The sequence below is a fragment of the Marmota marmota genome, unplaced genomic scaffold (genome assembly GCF_001458135.2).
Source record: "Marmota marmota marmota unplaced genomic scaffold, marMar, whole genome shotgun sequence".
In the NCBI taxonomy this organism is placed as follows: Eukaryota; Metazoa; Chordata; class Mammalia; order Rodentia; family Sciuridae; genus Marmota; species Marmota marmota.
In genome coordinates, this window is record NW_026000016.1 from 47,705,206 (window position 1) to 47,711,042 (window position 5,837).

A 5,837-nucleotide genomic window follows, 5' to 3' on the forward strand; every position below is an offset into this window, starting at 1 on the left:
GAGGCGGCGATGGGGGGAGGGGGGTCCGACGTGGGTCCGCCCTGGCTCGCGGCGTACCTCCTGGGTCCCTGGCAGTGACTCCGGCCTCTCGGAGACGGCGAGCTGGCCGCAAGCCGGGCGGCAGGGAACCGGCGAGCACTTAACCCTGCCGGGCCGGGAGCCCCAGCCCGACCCCACCTGCCTCCTCCTCCTCCTCGCCGCGGAGCTCCTCTTCGACCGTCTCCTGAACTTTAATGACGGGCAATTAGCGCGGAGAGTAATTATGACGCTCCTCCGCCCGGACTGTTAGCGGGCAGCGCCGAGGTGTCGGTCCCTCCCGGCTCGTGCTGCCCGTCAGCCTGGCGGAGCCTGGGAGCAGCGGCGACGCGGGGAGGATCCTCCCGGAGGGAGCAGGTTGCAGCGAGCGAGCGGGGTGTTGCCTCGCTCCTGCTCAGCTCCGATCCTGCACTTGAACCTCCGGCGGCGGCGCGAGGGGGGCGGGGCCAGCGCCGCGAAAGGTAATTCACAGCCCCGGGAGCACCCGCAGCCCAGCGCTCGGCAGGGACTCGGGGACCGAGAGCTTTGAGTCACCAACCTGAGCGACGTGTCCAGCCACCCAACGGAAAGGGGGAAGTGATCAAACCTGGCTCTACTTGGTGGGAGGTTAGGACGGGAACAAAGGTCAAATGCATGGAAGGGTGGCGCGCTGGGAGCAGTGAGGGGCCCTAGGAGTCCCTTTCAGCTAAGACGTCAACCTAACCAGTCAAGCTAGTCTTCACCTTTCCTTTCTTGAGCACCTCCTCCAAGAAGCCTACTATGGTTACGTAGAATCATAGGGAAGCCTTAGGAATACTCAGAAACCCAACAGTTTTTAAGTCCCTCCATATATGGCATCAGAAATAGAAAATTAGCAAAGAGCTAATGAATGTGCTCTGCGTACAGAAGGCAAGCATTTCATATTGGTATCATCGGAGCCTACAATTCTACTATCTCAGTGTCTATATCAAAGATGGGGTGCACCCAGCTTTCCCTGTCTATACAGGACCTGCTCCTGGGGATCCAGTTTGGTGTCTACTGTTCCTACTCCTGTGCCAAATCCAAGGGAATAATTAATTAGACCATAAAAGATATGCCTCTTATTTTTTTAAAGTATGCATTCTTTTTTTTTCTTTTCTTTCTTTCTTTTTATTTATTTATTTATCTATTTATTTATTTCTAGTACTGGGGATTGAACCCAGGGGCTCTTAACCACTAAGCCACATTCCCAGCCCTTTTAAATATTTTATTTAGAGACGGGACCTCACTAAGTTGCTTAGGGCCCCACTAAGTTACTGAGGCTGGCTTTGAACTCATGATCCTCCTGCCTCAGCCTCCTGAGCCACTGAGATTATAGACATGGGTCACTGCACCCTGCTAGGTGTGCATTCTTATTGAAAGAGATGCCTGTCTTTAAAGAAAACAATGTGTCACATGACAGTTGGCAAGGATCTGTTGAGTGAACATACTTTTTGTGAGCATTCGAAGAGATTTAATCCCCTTTCCACTTGGGTAACTCCTATTCATCCCTCAGTGTCTGTCCATGTGCTCCCTCCTCCAGGAAGTCACTTTGACTCCACCCCAGATTGATATGTCCATCTTCTGTGCGTCATGCTGCCTTCATATGACCCTGTAGCAGTATTTATCACACTAAAATGCAATGACTGCTTTACTCATCTTTCTCCTTCACCGGACTGTGTGTTCCTCCAGGTAGGGGCTCTGTCTTATTCATTTTTACAGCCCCAGCACCTGCGAGGGCAAACAATTAATGTTTGATAAATGCCTGATATAGTCATACCTGGGAACTACTCTTAACTCCAACCGTAATCCTGTACTTTTGACCTTATTCAGGGGCACACTGAATATCACCCTTGGCAACAGCAAGGGGTGTGTAGGAAGATCTTTCTGGAAAAGGAAACATCCAGGGAGCCTTCCTTCCCAGGTCTGCCAACTGTAGGGTGTAACACTTATACATCTGATGGATGGTGAACCTAAAAGATGCCTCAGAGGTCTTTAGTCCAATCCTCTGTTTGAAACATAGGAAACTGAGGAGCAGAGAAGGCAAGGGGCTGCTCAGAGTCACTGAACAAGGTGGTGGCTGAGAAGGACCTGCTCACTAGTGTCCCAGGCCAGAGCTCTTTCCATTACATCACTCTGCCTCCACAACACTGGAAGTGAACTTTGCCAACACACATGGGTTGATTCATGGCCAGGTCTAATTGAGTCCATTCTCCAGATGCAGAGGAGAAGAAGAAACCCGTAATACTCAACTCTCTTCTCCCTTCTCAGATCCTATACATTTCTAGTAGACAAAGTTGCATTTGTTGGTAAATTGGGCCACACTTGAGAAGCATAGATGAAGATCTTGGTGCCCTTCAGCTCCCAGACTGGGAAAACAAGAGAGCAGGCCCAGACCCCAGCCTGGTGAACCGTCTGTGAGAATCACCCTGCTGGGCTGGGGCTGGGGCTCAGTGGTAGAGTGATCACCTAGCACTCTGGAGGCCCTGGGTTCGATCCTCAGCACCACATAACAATAAATAAAATAAAGGTATTGTGTCCAACTACAACTAAAAAAAAAAAAATCGCCCTGCTGATATAGCCCAGCCACCTGCCCAGCCCCTGTGATATCAAGGATCTAAACTACCAGCACTGTTGCCAAGACGCCTCAAGGGCAAATACCAGCAACCAGTGTAATCCCAGTCCAACCTGAGCAACCAGTAAGGGCAGCTGCATGTGGGTGGAAATTGGGGACAAAATGATACATATTCGAAAATGTTTACAAGCCCACTGTTTTCTTGGAGGAGTTGGGGGCTCCTGTTGACCTCCTCACAAAATTGTTGTCTTGTTTAATCTTTAATCTAGCCCTGGACTCCTAGGAACATTCACTTAAGAAAAGGCCAGTGTTTGATATTCTGGGTTTTTGGGTTTTTTTTTTTTTTGGTGGGTGGGGGGGGGGCGGTTCTGGGGATTGAACCCAGGGCCATGTGCATGCAAGGCAAGCACTCTACCAACTGAACTATATCTGAGCCCTGATATTCTGAATAGCTGGATTTTTATTGTTGTTTTTGTTGTTGCTGTTGTTGCTTTCTGTTCTCATTTGAAATAAGAAATCAGGTTAGGAAATCTTTTTCTAATTGTGGTAGATCCTCACTAGTAACTTTTTACATTCTAGTTCTTGTTCACCAATCGCCATTAACATTGATATAACTAGTAATGACATTTTAGCAAAAGAGCTATGGGTATGCAGGAAAAGAGTAGAAAACCCAGATAAAAACAGCTCTTGGGGCTGGGCATGAAGGTACATGCCTGTAATCCCAGTGATTTTGGAGGCTGAGACAGGAGGATTGCAAATTTGAGGCCAGCTTCAGCAATTTAGCAAACCCTAAGCAACTGAGTGAGACCCTGTCTCAAATATATAAAAAAGCTATGTTCCCAGCCTTTTTTTTTATTTTTTTATTTTGAGACAGGTTCACTCAGTGGCTGAGGATGACCTTGAATCTGTGAACCTCCTGCCTCAGCCTCCCAAGTCACTGGGATTTTAGGCATGTGTCATCATGCCTGCATGGCAAGGTGTCATTTTGATACTGCTGGGTTTCACATGCTGGGGACTGCCAGCCTGCATGTGAAACCAACACAGCAGAAATGGAGCCTGAAGAAGAAGAGAGACTGGGTCCTCCTGCCATCCCATCACCCCTGGGGCCCAACTTGCCAGCAGAGGTTCTACCCCTGGAATTTCCAGTTATGGGTGCCAATAAACACCCTTATTTGCTTTAGTCAGTTTTAGTTGTGTTTCTCTCCCTAACAACTGAAAAAGTACTGACTAATACAAAAGTCACAGAAAAAAACACACCTGTCTCTTTTATGTGCTAGGAAAGCCACAATAAGAAAATCACGTGAGTTTTTGGTGACTCATGAATAGGAGCCCAAGTCTTTCAAGAAAACCACAATTTTAGATCCAGAAAGGGTCTGGGTGATCATCGAGTCCAAGGTTCACATTTTCCCCTGGGAGAATACTAGAGAACTCAGGGGAAGTGCCGGAGTTGTAGCAATTCCCTGGTCGAGTGGAAACTAGAAACTCACTCTGCAGAGCAAAGCTGTGCATGTGACCTTTGCTCTATCATTTCGACATTTTTGGCCTAGAGACTCACATGGTTACAAGAAGACCACAACATATTCCTCTGATGCATAAAAGAATGACCCCATCCGTGATCTTTGTGGGGTGCTAGTGTTTAATAGTTATGCTCACCTACCAGTAGGTCCCCAGTCCTGCTGATTTTCTTACAGGAAGTAGGAAGCAAAGGAAAGAGAGGCAAGGGCCACCTCTGCTGGCCCCGGGGATTTGGTTACATAAATATGCAAGGGCCCAGGCAGATACTTGCTTAAAGTCGTGCTTCTGTGAGGACTTAGAGGAGGACCTTGTTATAAAAACTGTTGTTCTCATGCTGACATCCTGAGGATTGTCGGGCTCTGAGGTTTCCCTACAGCCAGCTGAATTGATTACGTGTGTTCCACGATATTTACTGAGTCCTTCTCTAGGTCAGGTACTGTTCTAAGGATAAGAGACTTGACAGTGAGTAAAGCAGAATATCCCTGCTCTCGCAAAGTCCACATCTAATAAGTGGATAGTCTTAGAAGACGGTCAATCTATGGAGAAAAGGGGAAGAAGGACAGCCCTGGCTGCCGCTATCTTAAATGGCAGTATTTTGCAGGGGGTGGTCAGGGAAGGCCTCACTGAGAATGACATTTGAACCAAGGTTTGGAGGGAGAGAACAAACCCTGTGGACACCGGGGAAGCAGGTTCTAGGTCAAGGAAATAGTAGGTGGGAATATTCTAGAAGCATTTGAAGAAAGAGGCCGGTGGGGCTGCAGGAGGGAGAGCAAGGGAGGGAACAGGGGGAGGTGAAGACGGAGGAGCAGAGCAGGCCCGCTCAGGCCAGGCCACTGCTGGGAGCTTTGCTTGGGTTCCACATGGGTAGGAAGGAATGTAGGTGTGCCATGATCTCCAGGACACTGTATTGGAATACAGTAAGTAGAAGCAGACAGCAACGAGGAGGCTATTGCAAAAATTCAAGCAAGACATGAGCATGGCTCGGTTCAGGATGTGGGGGTCGGAGGAGTGAGAATGGTCAGATTCTGGTTATCTTTTGAAGGTAGGACTGACAGGTTTGGCTGATAGACTGTAAGTGGGCTGTGAGCAGCAGAGGAAAGCCCGTCTTTGGCCTGAGCAACTGGAAGGAGAATTGCCACGGACCGGAATGGGGGTGGGCTGCAGGGAGAACAGGCATGGCTGGGTGACAGGGGAGAGAGCTTGGATTCTGAACCTGTTAAGGTGATGCCTTAAGATGTCCACACAGAGGTGCCACAGAGGCGACTGGCTGGGCGAGACTTGAGTGTGTCTGGGGAGTGGAGATGTGCCTTCGGTGCCTGTCAGTGATTAGCTGGTATGACAGCCACAGGCCGGTTGAGATCACAAAGGAAACGAGTGCAGGTAGGGAGGGGGCGGAGATCAAGGGCTGAGAACTGGGGCGCTCCAACTTCTAGATGTCAAGTTAATGAGAAGGAACCTGCAAAGGAGACTGAATAACAAGCAGCTAATGAAGGAGAAGGAGAAAGGAGACAGCAGTGTCCGGGAAGTGCGCCTCGCGTGGATCACGTCAGGTGCTGCTGACGTTCTAGAAGGGCTGAGGTCAGGGTCGGTTCTGTCTGAGCAGGAAGCGACTTGTCCTTGTACAAGGGTGGAGGCACCGCTCAGGTGATTTTTAAGTGGGTCTGAGAATGGGCCTGGGAAGCTGATGGTTTTGGCTAATAAGCCCTTGCTGGCC